The following is a 17,189-nucleotide window of genomic DNA, read 5'->3' on the forward strand; positions in this document are numbered from 1 at the left end:
ACGGATGTGTGTCCACTTTCATGGCGAACTGTCCGAAGAGCAATCGGCCTTGTTCTATCGCCATTTGGATCTGCTGACGAAACAACTTGCAGTCATTGGTGGTATGGGTGAACGAGTGATGCCATTTGCAGTACGGCCTCCCGTTCACTTCTTGTGCTGTAGGGATTTTATGGCCTTCGGGTAACTTCAGCTGTTTTTCCTTAAGCAAAAGATCGAAAATCTGCTCAGCCTTGCTCAAATCGAAGTCAAACCCTCTTGGAGGCCCTTGTGGTTTTACCCACTTGCAGGACACGGGGTTTGCCCCCCGAGTCCACTCAGCTACAACCACCTCTAGGTCTGGTGCCGGATCTTCAGCTTCTTCCATCTCAACGAGGCCTACCGGACGCTTGAACTTGTCTTGGTACAATTCAGGGTGCCGCTGCTCATACGATGTGAGTTTCTGTACCATGTGCGACAATGAACTGTACTCTGCTTGGGAATTCAGATCCTTGATCGGCGTTGCGAGGCCCAGTACTGCCAGATCGATTGCTTCCTTCTCAGATAAACGAACCGAATAACATCGGTTCCTAACAGTCCTGAAACGTTGGATGTATTCAGACACTGTTTCTCCCCGCTTCTGCCGCACCTGTGTTAGATCGGCAATGCCGGCCTCGGTAGCTTCTGAGTGATATTGCACGTGAAACTGCTCCTCCATTTTCTTCCAAGTCCGGACTGAGTTTGGTGGCAACGACGTATACCAACCAAAGGCTGATCCCGTGAGAGATTGTGCGAAAAACCTCACACGTAACTGGTCTGGCGCTGAAATCATGCCCAGCTGCGCCAAATATCGGCTTACGTGCTCTATTGAGCTAGATCCTTCTGCTCCATTGAATTTTGAGAATTCGGGGAGCCGATACTTGGGTGGCGAGCGGGATCAGGTCGTACTCGTCGGGGTACGGCTTGGAATAGCCGATTGTCTTCCTCTTCGGCGGGATGCCGAAGCTGGTCTCTCAAGATAGTGCTGATCTGTTCCATGGTATTAGCTGTAGGGACCGAGCCTTCATGACTCGTTCCAGTAGCATATTTAGCCAGCCATGCTTGTTTGTCAGCATCTACTCCAGAAACCCCTGTTGGTGCAATCTGGCTGGTGCGCGCCAAGGCATTGCGATCCGGCACGTATGTGCACACGTATCCATGTGGGATCTCCTTAGGCGGCTCATATAGGAGCGGCAATCGCTAGGATCGCCTCCAACCTTGTAGACAACGTACGCCGGTGAACCCGGCGGTTCTGGTGCAGCAAGCGCGAATGGTAGCGGCGGTCTGATCTGGAGCGGTACTTCTCCCTGGTGAGTCCCTAGGGTAGGTCCTGACGGGGAGTACTGATGCTTCATGATTTCCTGCACCACACGGACCGCGACGCGCTCTAGAGTATTAACCAGGCTTTCAGAATAGCGGTGTAGAGAATGAGCCGCCATGTAATTGATTTCTGGCGCGAGCTGCGAGTACGTTCCTCCGAAGGGGTGGACAGGTCCACTCCGTCAAGAACACCCTCAGGGGAGAACCCCTTCCACCTTATGCCATGTGAGCGGGTCCTCACGAAGGAGCCGATGAGATCGGCTTCCAAGATAGCTTTCATCTCATCATATTTCTTCTTCTGCTCTTCTGGCAGATCTGCGTACGTGACTGGTTCGCCAACCACCTCCTCCGCAGCTTTTGACATGGTTGCTGCAGACGTCGATGTTGTTGCAGAGTGTCCAACCGGGCGTGCCAGAATGTGTTGCGGTCAGAAACCCACCGGCGAGCAGCGACGGGCAACACAGTAGAGCCGGGAGGCTCCCAGGATTTGCGGTTGACCCTGGTCCCTCGGGCGACGGCCCGCAATGCCTTCTGGCACACGTCCTGGTGCTTACGAGGGTGTGCCACCTGACCTATACCTGGTCAGGAAGGTGATGGATTGCTTCGACTAGTTTCCTGCATGGCAAACACGTAAACATTAAATACGAGCCCCGATCGGCTCTTAAGTTGTTACGTGGATCGGCTCAAAGAGCCGATTGCCCCATGGTTCATGTTAGATTTATAAGGACATGGGGATCATGCTTTATCAATATCAAGCCAAGCTAATCTACGATAGTCTAGGGTTTTCACCGTATAATCGGAACATCCTATGCGTAATTGAGCCTAACAGATACGTACGATGATGGAAAACCAACCCTAAAGAGGCCTAGAAACCAACGTGAAGTTGATCCCCGGAACAATCCCTCTAGAGCTTAATAAACCACACCTTACGCACTACCGGATCCTTCAACCCATTTATAAGGCCTAACCATACGGATATCAAACCAATCCTTGAAGAACAAGGAGCAACTATAACGGATTAGATCTACTAAATAACGAACAAGCAAGATGCTGCCCTTACACCTAAAATAGGTGTAAGGGCAGCTAGATATCGAGGGGTAGCGTAGCTAAACAAGTGCATCATGAAAGCCTTGTCATCAACCCCAAAACACCTAAGATAAGGGTGTTGCTTGCCATCAAAAAGGCTTCAGCACGAGCAACACCAACAACGAATAAGCGATATCTGCCTAGATCGCTAGATGCGATCTAGAGCAGCATGTTACTTACCGGGAGAAACCCTCGAAACAAGGGGTGGCGATGCGCCTAGATTGATTTGTTGTGAACATGATCGTCCTCCTTTCTCAATAACCCTAGATACATATTTATAGTCCGTAGACTCTCTAACTTGGGAATAAACCCAACCGTGTACGAGCTAAACTCTATCTCTTAATTCTAACCGACACGTAACCTATTATAATTTACAGATAACACGGGCAATCTTGCCCAAACTTCTTGTACAAGGCCGGTTCAGAGACACTTCAATACACATGTCTTCTAAGCCCATCTTCGGTCACGGCCCATCTCCAGACTCGGTTAAATTCTGGTGATAACAGATATTTAAGTTGTGGTGTTATTCTTCTAGTGGTGTCATGTGAACATCGACTACATGATACTTCACCATTTATGGGCCTAGGGGAATGCATCTTGTATTCGTTTGCTAATTGCGGGGTTGCCGGAGTGACAGAAACCTAAACTCCCGTTGGTATATCGATGCAGGAGGGATAGCAGGATCTCAGAGTTGAAGGCTGTGGTTAGATTTATCTTAATTACTTTCTTGTAGTTGCGGATGCTTGCAAGGGGTATAATCACAAGTATGTATTAGTCCTAGGAAGGGCGGTGCATTAGCATAGGTTCACCCACACAACACTTATCAAAACAATGAAGATTAATCAGCTATATGAAGCAAAAGCACTAGACTAAATTCCCGTGTGTCCTCAAGAACATTTGGTCATTGTAAGTAAACAAACCGGCTTGTCCTTTGTGCTAAAAGGGATTGGGCCACTCGCTGCAATTATTTCTCTCGCATTTTACTTACTTGTACTTTATTCATCTGCTATATCAAACCCCCCTGAATACTTGTACGTGAGCATTTACGGTGAATCCTTCATCGAAGCTGCTTGTCAACACCTTATGCTCCTCGTTGGGTTCGACACTCTTATTTATCGAAAGTACTACGATACACCCCCTATACTTGTGGGTCATCAAGACTATTTTCTGGCGCCGTTGCCGGGGAGTGAAGCGCTATTGGTAAGTGGAATTGGTAAGGGAAACATTTACTGTACTTGCTGATTTTATTTTTTGCTGCTGCTATAATTCATTATGGAGGGGTCTTCTCTTGAATTCCTCTTTGGAAAATCTACTACTACTGCAAAGGTAGTGGATGAGGCGCCAGGTGAGAAAGAGGTCCCATACAAAATACCTATGAAAATTATTGAACGTGTTGTGGATAACCGCTATGAAGGAGATGGAACTGTCCATCCTGGTGATCATTTACTGTTTCTACATGAATTATGCGGGTTATTCAAATGTGCGAGTATTGCTATGGATGAAGTTAGGAAGAAACTATTCTCTATATCGTTGTATGCGGTAAAGCGAGCGCATTGGTATGCTGAAAAATAGGGATTCTCTTAATTGGGAGGACATTGTGCCTTTATTTTATTCCAAATTCTATCCTCCAAGTGAAATTCACAAAGATCGGAACCGCATATATAATTTCTGGCCTCATGATGGAGAGAGTATTGCCCAAGCTTGGGGGAGATTGAAGTCTTTAATGCTCAAATGCCCCATTCATGAGCTTCCTGGTAATATTATTATTGATAATTTCTATGCAAGATTGTCTTTTCAAGATAAGACTTTGTTGGATACTTCTTGTTCTGGATCATTTACACGCAACAAAGAAGAGTTTAAAAGGGACCTTCTTGATCGGATCCGAGGAGAATACGCGAAGGATGGGAGAACGACAAAGACAGAGAGTCAGGTATAAACTATGATTATAAATGCATTGAAGTTTTTATGGATACTGATAAATTTCGTAATATGAGTGCTACTTATGGTGTTGATTCTCAAGTCGTTGCAAATTTCTATAAAGCTTTTGCCTCTCACTTTGAATTGCCTAGGAAGAATTTTGATAAGTATCATGAACCTTATAAAGATAAAATTGATTCATCTATAAATAAATGTGCTATAATTGAAAGCTGTTGATCATATTCTTCCTTAAGCTTATATTGAAAAAACTCCTTTCCTCTGCTAAAATGAAGGAGTACTCTGTTATATCTAGTGCGGTTAATAAAAGTGCAAAGAAACCTATAGAACTCTGAAGAACAAATAAAGGTTGAACTTGCTATTGCAATAGTTAAAGATCTTGTGACTGAAAATGTAGAAGATGGTCATATTATTTTCTGTGAAGATGCTTCTAATATTTTTTCGCATCCTAATAAGTCTAGGAAAGCCAGTGTTCCTATGCTCTCTGTTAGAATTGGTGATCATTGTTATTATGGTTTATGTGACATTGGTGCAAGTATTAGTGCCATTCCTTATGAGCTTTATACGGAGATCATGCATGAAATTGGTTCTTGTGAACTTGAAGACATTGATGTGGTTATTCGGCTAGCTAATAGAGAAACTATCTCTCCTATTGGTATTGTTCGAGATGTGGAAGTTTTATGTGGTAAGATTAAATATCCTGCTGACTTTTTGGTACTTGGTTCTGCTGCTAGTAAGTATTGTCCTATTATTTTTGGTAGACCTTTCCTAAATACTTGTGGAGCTGTTATAGATTGCAAGAAGGAAAGTGACTAAATTTGCTGGTGAATCTTATGAGTTTAATTTCTCTAAATTTGCCAAAACTCCTTATAAAGCTGATTTGCCTAATAATGATTTTAGAGTTGAACAGTGTGCGTCTATTGCTCTTGCTCCTAATAATCCATTGCAGCAACATTTGGAGAATAGTGAGAGTGAAGTCTTTAGGGAAGAAAGAAATGAGCTTGATGAAATTTTCCTTCGTCAACCTATTCTTAAACATGACTTGCCAGTTGAAGATTTAGGTACAACACCACCACCAAAGGAAGATCCTGTTTTTGATTTAAAAACATTGCCTGATAATCTTAAGTATGCTCATATTGATGATAAGAAAATATATCCTATTATTATTAGTTCTAAACTTTCAGATATTGAGGAAGAAAGGTTATTGGAAATATTGAAGAAACACCGAGGAGCTATTGGCTATACTCTTGATGATTTGAAGGGGATTTCTCCTTCTATTTGCCAACATGCTATCAATATGGAAGATGATGCAAAGCCTGTTGTTGAACACCAGCGTCGTCTAATTCCGAAGATGAAGGATGTGGTAAGGAATGAGGTATTAAAACTTCTTGAAGCTGGTATTATATATCCTATTGCTGATAGTAGATGGGTTAGTCCTGTGCATTGTGTTCCTAAGAAAGGAGGAATGATTGTTGTGCCTAATGATAATGATGAGCTCATCCCTCGAAGAGTAGTTGTAGGGTATAGAATGTGCATTGATTATCGAAAAGTTAATAAGGTTACTAAGAAAGATCATTACCCTTTACCCTTTATTGATCAAATGTTAGAAAGGCTGTCTAAAAATACTCATTTTTGCTTTCTTGATGGTTATTCTGGGTTTTCACAAATTGCTGTTAAAATTAAAGATCAAGAGAAAACCACTTTCACTTGTCCCTATGGAACTTATGCTTATAGGCGTATGCCTTTTGGTTTATGTAATGCTCCTGCTACTTTTCAAAGATGCATGTCTGCTATTTTTCATGGCTTTTGTGAGAATATTGTAGAGGTATTCATGGATGATTTTTATGTCTATGGGAATTCTTTTGATAATTGCTTGCGAAACCTTGATAAAGTATTGCAGAGATGTGAAGAAACTAACTTTGTTCTTAATTGGGAGAAGTGCCATTTTATGGTTAATGAAGGAATTGTATTGGGACATAAAATTTCTGAGAGAGGTATTGAAGTTGATAGAGCTAAAGTTGAAGCAATTGAGAAGATGCCCTATCCTAGAGATGTTAAAGGTATTCGTAGTGTTCTTGGTCATGCTGGGTTTTATAGGAGATTTATTAAAGACTTTTCTAAGATTTCAAAGCCTCTTACTAATCTTCTTCAAAAAGATCTACCTTTTGTTTTTGATGATGATTGTAAGGAAGCTTTTGAAACTCTAAAGAAAGCCTTAACAATCTGCTCTGTAGTTGAACCTCTCGATTGGAATTTACCTTTTGAAATTATGTGTGATGGTAGTGATTTTGCTGTAGGTGCTGTTCTTGGACAGCGAGTAGATAAAAAATTGAATGTTATTCATTATGCTAGCAAAACTCTTGATGCTGCTTGATGTCTACGGGTGCTTCTATTCTTGTAGACAGTGTTGGGCCTCCAAGAGCAGAGGTTTGTAGAACAGCAGCAAGTTTCCCTTAAGTGGATCACCCAAGGTTTATCGAACTCGGGGAGGAAGAGGCCAAAGATATCCCTCTCATGCAACCACTGCAACCGAGAAAGCAAGAAGTCTCTTGTGTCCCCAACACACCTAATAGGTGCACTAGTTCGGCGAAGAGATAGTGAAATACGAGGTGGTATGAATAAATATAAGCAATAGCAATGGCACCGAGAAAAGTGCTTTGCCCGGGAGTCGGCGTGTGGTTGATGGTGGTAATATTGCGGACGATAGAGATGCGGTAAAACGGTAAACAAGCAGCGATAGCGATATTTAGGAACAAGGCCTAGGGATCATACTTTCACTAGTGGACACTCTCAATCATTGATCACATAACGAGAATAAATAGATAAATGCTAGACTCTACACTCTCTTGTTGGATGATGAACACCACTAAGCTGTGTAGGATTACACGAACCCTCAATGTCGGAGTTAACAAGCTCCACAATATTCAATGTTCATATTTAAATAACCTTAGAGTGCATGACAGATCAACATAACCAAACCAAGTACTAACATAGCATGCACTGCTGTCACCTTCACACTACGAAAGGAGGCATAGATCACATCAATACCATCATAGCAATAGTTAACTTCATAATCTACAAGAGATCACAATCATAGCCTACACCAAGTACTACACGATGCACACACTGTCACCATTACACCGTGTAGGAGGAATAAACTACTTTAATAACATCACTAGAGTAGCACACGAGATAAATTGTGATACAAAACACATTGCAATCATAAAGGGATATAAATAAGCACTTCACTATGCCATTCATAACGAGTGAATAAGTATTCGTGAAATATAGCCTAAGAGACCCACACGGTGCACACACTGTCACCTTTACACACGTGGGACAAGGAGTCTCCGGAGATCACATAAGGTAAACCCACTTGACTAGCATAATGACATCTAGATTACAAGCATCATCATATGAATCTCAATCATGTAAGGCAGCTCATGAGATTATTGTATTGAAGTACATAGAAGAGAGATTAACCACATAGCTACCGGTACAGCCCAGAGCCTCGATGGAGAACTACTCCCTCCTCATGGGAGACGGCAGGCGGTGATGAAGATGGCGGTGGTGTCGATGGAGGAGCCTTCGGGGGCACTTCCCGTCCGGCGGCGTGCCGGAACGGAGACTCCTGTCCCCCGGATCTTGGCTTCGCGATGGCGGCGGCTGCGGAAGGTTTTCTGCTGGTTTCGTCGAACGTCATAGGGTTTTCGCGACGGAGACCTTAAGTAGGCGGAAGGGCAGCCTCGGAGGGGCCTGGTGGGCCCACACACTAGGGGGCGCGGCCCCCCTACGGCCGCGCCGGGGTGGCGTGTGGGGCCCCCGGGGCTCCTCTCCGGTACTTCTTCGATGCTGCGGAACCTTCGGGAAAAATAGGATGCTTGGGCGTTGATTTCGTCCGATTCGAGAATATTTCCTTACTAGGATTTACGGAACGACGAGAAAACGACAAGCGGCCCTTCGGCATCTCGTCAATAGGTTAGTTCCGGAAAACGCATAAATATGACATAAAGTATGTATAAAACATGTAGATATCATCAATATTGTGGCATGGAACATAAGAAATTATCGATACGTCGGAGACGTATCAGCATCCCCAAGCTTAGTTTCTGCTCGTCCCGAGCGAGTAAACGATAACAAAGATAATTTACGGAGTGACATGCCATCATAAACTCGATCATACTATTGTAAGCATATGTAATGAATGCAGCGATCAAAACAATGGTAAATGACATGAGTAAACAAATGAATCATAAAGCAAAGACTTTTCATGAATATTACTTTCAAGACAAGCATCAATAAGTCTTGCATAAGAGTTAACTCATAAAGAAATAAATTCATAGTAAGGGCATTGAAGCAACACAATGGAAGGTTAAGTTTCAGCGGTTGCTTTCAACTTGTAACATGTATATCTCAATGATAGTTTGTCAATGCAAAGCAATATAACAAGTGCAATATGCAAGTATGTAGGAATCAATGCACAGTTCACACAAGTGTTTGCTTCTTGAGGTGGAGAGAAATAGGTGAACTGACTCAACATAAAAGTAAAAGATAGGCCCTTCGCAGAGGGAAGCATTGATTACTATATTTGTGCTAGAGCTTTTCATTTTTAAAACAAGAAACAATTTTGTCAACGGTAGTAATAAAACATATGAGTTATGTATAAGACATCTTATAAGTTGCAAGCCTCATGCATAGTATACTAATAGTGCTCGCACCTTGTCCTAATTAGCTTGGGTTAACACTGATTATCATTGCATAGCATATGTTTCAACCAAGTGTCACAAAGGGGTACCTCTATGCCGCCTGTACAAAGGTCTAAGGAGAAAGCTCGCATTGGATTTCTCGTTTTTGATTATTCTCAACTTAGACATCCATACCGGGACAACATAGACAACGAGATAATGGACTCCTCTTTAATGCATAAGCATTTAACAACGATTATTATTCTCATAAGAGATTGAGGATTAGTTGTCCATGCTGAAACTTCCACCATGAATCATGGCTTTAGTTAGCGGCCCAATGTTCTTCTCTACCGGTATGCATACTCAAACCATTTGATTGTGAAAACCGCCCTTACTTCGAGACAAGACGAACATGCATAGCAACTCACATGATATTCAACAAAGGTAAAAGAGTTGATGGCGTCCCCAGAAAACATGGTTACCGCTCAACAAGCAACTTATTAAGAAATAAGACACATAAGTACATATTCTTCACCACGATAGTTTTTAAGCTATTTTGTCCCATGAGCTATATATTGCAAAGGTAAAGGATGGAAATTTTAAAGGTAGCACCCAAGTAATTTACTTTGTAATGGCGGAGAAATACCATGTGGTAGGTAGGTATGGTGGACACAAATGGCATGGTTATTGGCTCAAGGATTTGGATGCATGAGAAGAATTCCCTCTCAATACAAGGCTAGGCTAGCAAGGTTGTTTGAAGCAAACTCAAGTATAAAAGGTGCAGCAAAGCTCACATATGAACATATTGTAACTATTATAAGACTTTACTGTCTCCTTGTTGTTCAAACACCTTAACCAGAAAATATCTAGACTCTAGAGAAACCAATCATGCAAACCAAATTTTAACAAGCTCTATGTAGTTCTTCATTAATGGGTGCAAAGTACATGATGCAAGAGCTTAAACATGATCTATATGAGCACAACAATTGCCAAGTATCACATTATTCAAGACATTATACCATTTACCACATGCGGCATTTTCCGTTTCCAACCATATAACAGTGAATGAAGTAGTTTCAACCTTCGTCGTGAACATTAAAAGCTAAGAACACATATGTTCATATGAACCAGCGGAGCGTGTCTCTCTCCCACACAAGCATTTATTCAAACAAAAACAAAAACAAAAACAAACAGACGCTCCAAGCAAAGTACATAAGATGTGGCCGAATAAAAATATAGTTTCAAGAGAAGAAACCTGATAATTTGTCGATGAAGAAGGGGATGCCTTGGGCATCCCCAAGCTTAGATGATTGAGTCTTCTTGAAATATGCAGGGATGAACCACGGGGCATCCCCAAGCTTAGAACTTTCACTCTTCTTGATCACATTGTATCATCCTCCTCTCTTGACCCTTGAAAACTTCCTCCACACCAAACTTAAAACAAACTCATTAGAGGGTTAGTGCATAATCAAAAATTCACATGTTCAGAGGTGACGCAATCATTCTTAACACTTCTGGACATTGCCCAAAGCTACTGGAAGGTAATGGAACAAATAAATCCATCCAACACAGCGAAAGAGGCAATGCGAAATAAAAGGCAGAATCTGTCAAAACAGAACAGTCCGTAAAGACGAATTTTGAAGAGGCACCAGACTTGCTCAAATGAAAATGCTCAAATTAAATAAAAGTTGCGTACATATCTGAGGATCACTCACGTAAATTGGCATAATTTTCTGAGTTACCTACAGAGAATTAGGCCCAGATTCGTGACAGCAAGAAATCTGTTTCTGCGCAGTAATCCAAATCTAGTATTCACTTTACTATCAAAGACTTTACTTGGCACAACAACGCAATAAAATAAAGATAAGGAGAGGTTGCTACAGTAGTAACAACTTACAAGACTCAAATACAAAATAAAAGTACTGTAGCAAAATAAACACATGGGTTATCTCCCAAGAAGTTCTTTCTTTATAGCCATTAAGATGGGCTCAACAGTTTTAATGATGCACTCGCAAGAAATAGTATTTGAAGCAAAAGAGAGCATCAAGAGGCAAATTCAAAAAAAATTTAAGCCTAACATGCTTCCTATGAAAAGGAATCTTGTACACAAATGAATTCATGAAGAACAAAGTGACAAGCATAAGAGGATAAAACACGAGTAACTTCAAGATTCTCAACATAAAGAGGGGAAACTTAATATTATTAAGATGCATATACCCATGTTTCCCTCTCTCATAATAACTTTCAGTAGCATCATTGATGAAATCCACAATATACCCATCACTTAAAACATTCTTATCATGGTTCATATGCATAGAAGTATCATTAATTTTGGCATAAGAAGAATTATTCTCATTAATAGTAATTGAAGCAGGATTATTATCAAGAATTTGAACATGGTAAACAAGTTGCATATTAAGGGAATTGTTTTTGGCAATCCAATCATAACCATGACAAGTTTCATAAGGATAGTTATAACTTATATCATAGCATTCTTTATAATAATCATCAAAGGTCGGAGGCATAATGTCGTCATAAGAAATAGAATAGTTATCTTTCACAGTAGGTTCATCCGTGACCATACCATCATTGTTGCAAGAAGGAGATGTATCAAACACATAATGATCAGTAGCAAAAGGATTTTCAAACACCTCTTCCCCAAGCTTAGAGTTTTCTATATCATTATGGGAGGAAGCATGGACAGCACTGATACTATGACATTTATTATCATCATCATTTTCAGAATTAGTTTCCCAGAGATTTGCAATATCAAAAGTAGTGTGCTCTTTCAAATCATGATCACTAATGTAGGTAAAGGGCATAGGAAGATCATTGTACTCAGATTCATTATCATAATAATCATTAGGAGCAACATACTTACGGTTACCTATCGTTATCTCATTCACGCGGGGATATGCCGTTACCTCTTTCTCTTTATTCTCCTCCTTCTTCTTCTTCTTCTTCTTCTTCGTTCCCTTCTTCTTCTTCTTCTCTTCCTTCTCCTCGTTCCCTTCTTTAGGAGGAAGAGGCTTGAAGGGAGGCTTCTCCTCATAACCTGATTTATTTCCAGAAACAATAGAAGAAACTTTGGAGGATTCCTCCTTTTCATTAATAAGTTCGAAACACACAGCGGTCCTATCATATTTTGGCAAAGTGTCATCTTCTAAGATATTTTGTATGTAAGTATTTGTATGGCTATTATCAATGCAATAAGAAAAGCACCCATGCAGGACATCATCAACATCAAGATCACTCATATGTAACAAAGAGATTTTCCTTGATAACTCTTCACACCACAAAAATAAAGCAAGTTCATCATGCTGATTAGGAGTAATTTCATCATCACAATACAAATTTGCAGCACTCATGGGGTTCAAATTATCATTGGAGGAGCATTGAAAATTAAAATGTCCCACTTCATGGCAAAGTTCACAAATAAAAGGATAGATGGCACAAACTTTTTTACCAAGATCATCTAGAGCCCTAAACCACTTTCTAGTTTTCTCATTAATATGATGGATGCAATATTCATCTTTGATTTGATTAATTCCACAAGGTCTATGCATTCCACAAAAATTAACATGCTTATAGGAAATAACATTCTTAGGAGTTTGAGCATGCTTATTGCAATCATTAACAACAATTTCATTCTTCATGCAAGCCTCTTTAAAAGGTTCATGATACTTATCGAAATTCTTCTTAGGCAATTCAAAATGAGAAGCAAAGGCTTTATAAAGATTTGCAGCAACTTGAGAGTCAAGACCATAAGTAGCGCTCATATTTCGAAATTCACCAGTATCCATAAAAGCTTCAATGCATTCATAATCATAATTTATACCTGACTCTTTACCTTTGTTGTTCTCCCATCCTTCAGCGTTCTCCTCAATCCGATCAAGAAGATCCCACCTAGCTTCAACCTCCTTGCTTGTGAAAGATCCCTCCGAACGAGGCATCCGAGATAGTCCTTGTGTTGTCTCGAAAGCCTCGCATAAAAATTGTTAACAATAACATTACGGGGAAGCTCATGAATGGGACATTTGAGCATTAGTGACTTCAATCTCCCCCATGCTTGAGAAATACTCTCTCCATCACGAGGATAAAAGTTATAAATATAATTCCTATCAATATGCACTTCATGAGGAGGATAAAATTTAGAATAAAAGAGAGGTACAATTTCCTCCCAACCAAGAGAATGACTATTCTTCAACAATTTATACCAATGCGCCGCTTTACCAGGACAACGAAAAAGAGAATAGCTTCTTCCTCACTTCATCCATAGAGATACTCGCACACTTGAATAACCCGCATAATTCATGTAAAAACAGTAAATGATCTCCGGGATGGACGGTTCCATCCCCTTCATAGCGGTTATCCATAACACGTTCAAGAATTTTCATAGGTATTTTATACGGAATACTTTCAGCAGAGTGGATTTAAAATATCGTAAGCATTATTAGAGTTATCGCATATGGGAGATAAAGCATTATCAGAGCAAAATATTTCTTCCAAAGCTGAGGAGCAAAAAAGATTATTTTTATATAAACTAGCTTCCCCAAGCTTAGACTTCTCCATAGCATTAGCAGTAATTGCATTCATACTAATAACATTGCTACTATCATGTAGATAAGGTTCCATAGGTTTTTTAATTTTCGCATCAAACAATTCATATCTTAACTCAGGAAATAGATTAAAAAGCTCATTGTTGTTTTCCATTATGCCTAACTAGTGAAAAATAAAAACAAGAAACAAAAAGATGCAATTGCGGGATCTAAAGGAAATAGCTTCGAACACTCACACAATGGCGCCAGAAAAGTACTTTACCTGGGACCGGAGTATGAATGCCTTTTACCTTTCCTCCCCGGCAACGGCGCCGAGAAAAGTGCTTGATGTCTACGGGTGCTTCTATTCTTGTAGACAGTGTTGGGCCTCCAAGAGCGAGAGGTTTGTAGAACAGCAGCAAGTTTCCCTTAAGTGGATCACCCAAGGTTTATCGAACTCGGGGAGGAAGAGGTCAAAGATATCCCTCTCATGCAACCCTGCAACCACAAAGCAAGAAGTCTCTTGTGTCCCCAACACACCTAATAGGTGCACTAGTTCGGCGAAGAGATAGTGAAATACAGGTGGTATGAATAAATATGAGCGTAGTAACGGCACCGGAAAAGTGCTTTGCCCAGGATCGCGTGTGGTTGATGGTGGTAATATTGCGGACGATAGAGATGCAGTAAAACGATAAACAAGCGGCGATAGCGATATTTAGGAACAAGGCCTAGGGATCATACTTTCACTAGTGGACACTCTCAATCATTGATCACATAACAGAATAAATAGATAAATGCTAGACTCTACACTCTCTTGTTGGATGATGAACACCACTAATCGTGTAGGATTACACGAACCCTCAATGCCGGAGTTAACAAGCTCCACAATATTCAATGTTCATATTTAAATAACCTTAGAGTGCATGACAGATCAACATAACCAAACCAAGTACTAACATAGCATGCACACTTGTCACCTTCACACTACGAAAGGAGGCATAGATCACATCAATACCATCATAGCAATAGTTAACTTCATAATCTACAAGAGATCACAATCATAGCCTACACCAAGTACTACACGATGCACACACTTGTCACCATTACACCGTGCAGGAGGAATAAACTACTTTAATAACATCTCTAGAGTAGCACACAGATAAATTGTGATACAAAACACATTGCAATCATAAAGGGATATAAATAAGCACTTCACTATGCCATTCATAACAGTGAATAAGTATTCTGTGAAATATAGCCTAAGAGACCCACACGGTGCACACACTGTCACCTTTACACACGTGGGACAAGGAGTCTCCGGAGATCACATAAGTTAAACCCACTTGACTAGCATAATGACATCTAGATTACAAGCATCATCATATGAATCTCAATCATGTAAGGCAGCTCATGAGATTATTGTATTGAAGTACATAGGAGAGAGATTAACCACATAGCTACCGGTACAGCCCCGAGCCTCGATGGAGAACTACTCCCTCCTCATGGGACACAGCAGCGGTGATGAAGATGGCGGTGGTGTCGATGGAGGAGCCTTCCGGGGGCACTTCCCCGTCCCGGCGGCGTGCCGGAACAGAGACTCTTGTCCCCCGGATCTTGGCTTCGCGATGGCGGCGGCTCCGGAAGGTTTTCTCTGGTTTCGTCGAACGTCATAGGGTTTTCGCGACGGAGACCTTAAGTAGGCGGAAGGGCAGCCTTGGAGGGGCTCGGTGGGCCCACACACTAGGGGCGCGGCCCCCTCGGCCGCGCCGGCTGGCGTGTGGGCCCCCAGGGCTCCTCTCCGGTACTTCTTCGATGCTCTGGAACCTTCCGGGAAAAATAGGATGCTGGGCATTGATTTCGTCCGATTCCGAGAATATTTCCTTACTAGGATTTCTGGAACCAAAAACAGCAGAAAACAGCAACTGGCCCTTCGGCATCTCGTCAATAGGTTAGTTCCGGAAAACGCATAAATATGACAAAGTATGTATAAACATGTAGATATCATCAATAATGTGGCATGGAACATAAGAAATTATCGATATGTCAGAGACGTATCACTGCTCAAAGAAATTATGCTACAACTGAAAAAGAATTATTAGTTGTAGTCTTTGCTTGTGACAAGTTTAGATCCTATATTGTTGAATCAAAAGTTACAATTCATACTGGTCATGCTGCAATTAGATACCTTATGACAAAGAAAGATGCTAAGCCAAGGCTTATTAGATGGGTGCTTCTCTTGCAAGAATTTGATTTGCATATTATAGATAGGAAAGGTGCCGATAATCCTGTTGCTGATAATTTGTCTAGATTGGAAAATATTACTTATGATCCTATCCCTGTTAATGATAGTTTTCCAAATGAACAATTGGCTGTAATAAAGGTGAGCTCGCGAGATAGTCCTTGGTATGCTGATTATGCTAACTTTATTGTATCCAAGTACTTGCCTCCAACCTTTTCAGCTCAGCAAAGGAGGAAATTCTTTTATGACTTGAGGCATTATTTTTGGGATGACCCACACTTATATAAAGAAGGAGTGGATGGTATTCTGCGAAGATGTGTTCCCGAATATGAACAACATGAGATATTGGGTAAATGTCATGGTAGTGTTTATGGAGGACATCACGCCGGAGATAGGACCGCGCAAAAGGTTCTGCAATCAGGTTTTTATTGGCCAACTCTCTTCAAAGATGCAAGAAAGTTTATTTTATCTTGTGATGAATGTCAAAGGGTTGGTAATATCTCCAGACGCAATGAAATGCCTATGAATTAAACTCTTGTTATTGAACCATTCGATTGTTGGGGATTCGACTTCATGGGTCCTTTCCCTTCTTCGAAGGTAACACTCATATACTTGTCGCCGTTGATTATGTTACTAAATGGGTGGAAGCCATACCTACAAAAAGTTCCGATGGTGAGACCTCTTTAAGAATGCTTTTAGATATTATTTTTCCTAGATTTGGAGTTCCTAGATATATTATGACCGATGGAGGTTCTCATTTTATTCATGGTGGTTTTAGAAAAACTCTTGCTAAATATGGTATTAATCATAGAATTGCTTCGCTTATCATCCTCAAACTAGTGGGCAAGTAGGATTATCAAATAGAGAGATTAAATCTATCTTGCAAAAGACTGTTAATAAATCTAGAAAGAACTGGGCTATTAAATTGAAGGAAGCACTATGGGCTTATAGATCTGCTTATAAAAATCCTATGGGTATGTCACCGTATAAAATGGTTTATGGGAAAGCTTGTCATTTACCTTTAGAACTAGAGCACAAAGATTATTGGGCTGTGAGAGAACTAAATAACGATCCTAAACTTGCCGGTAAGAAAAGATTGCTACAATTCAGTTCTCTAGATGAATGGAGAAGTGAAGCTTATGAAAATGCTAAACTCTTTAAAGAGAAAGTTAAGAAATGGCATGATAGAAGAATTATCAAAAGAGAATTTAATGTTGGAGATAAAGTCCTATTGTATCGGTCTCGTCTTAGATTTTTTGCAGGGAAATTACTCTCAAAATGGGAAGGACCATATGTCATTGATGAGGTGTATCGATCAGGAGCAATCAAAATTAGCTCTCTGCAAGGCAATGCCACACAAGTGGTGAATGG

Source organism: Lolium rigidum, chromosome 5 (genome assembly GCF_022539505.1).
Source record: "Lolium rigidum isolate FL_2022 chromosome 5, APGP_CSIRO_Lrig_0.1, whole genome shotgun sequence".
Taxonomy (NCBI): Eukaryota; Viridiplantae; Streptophyta; class Magnoliopsida; order Poales; family Poaceae; genus Lolium; species Lolium rigidum.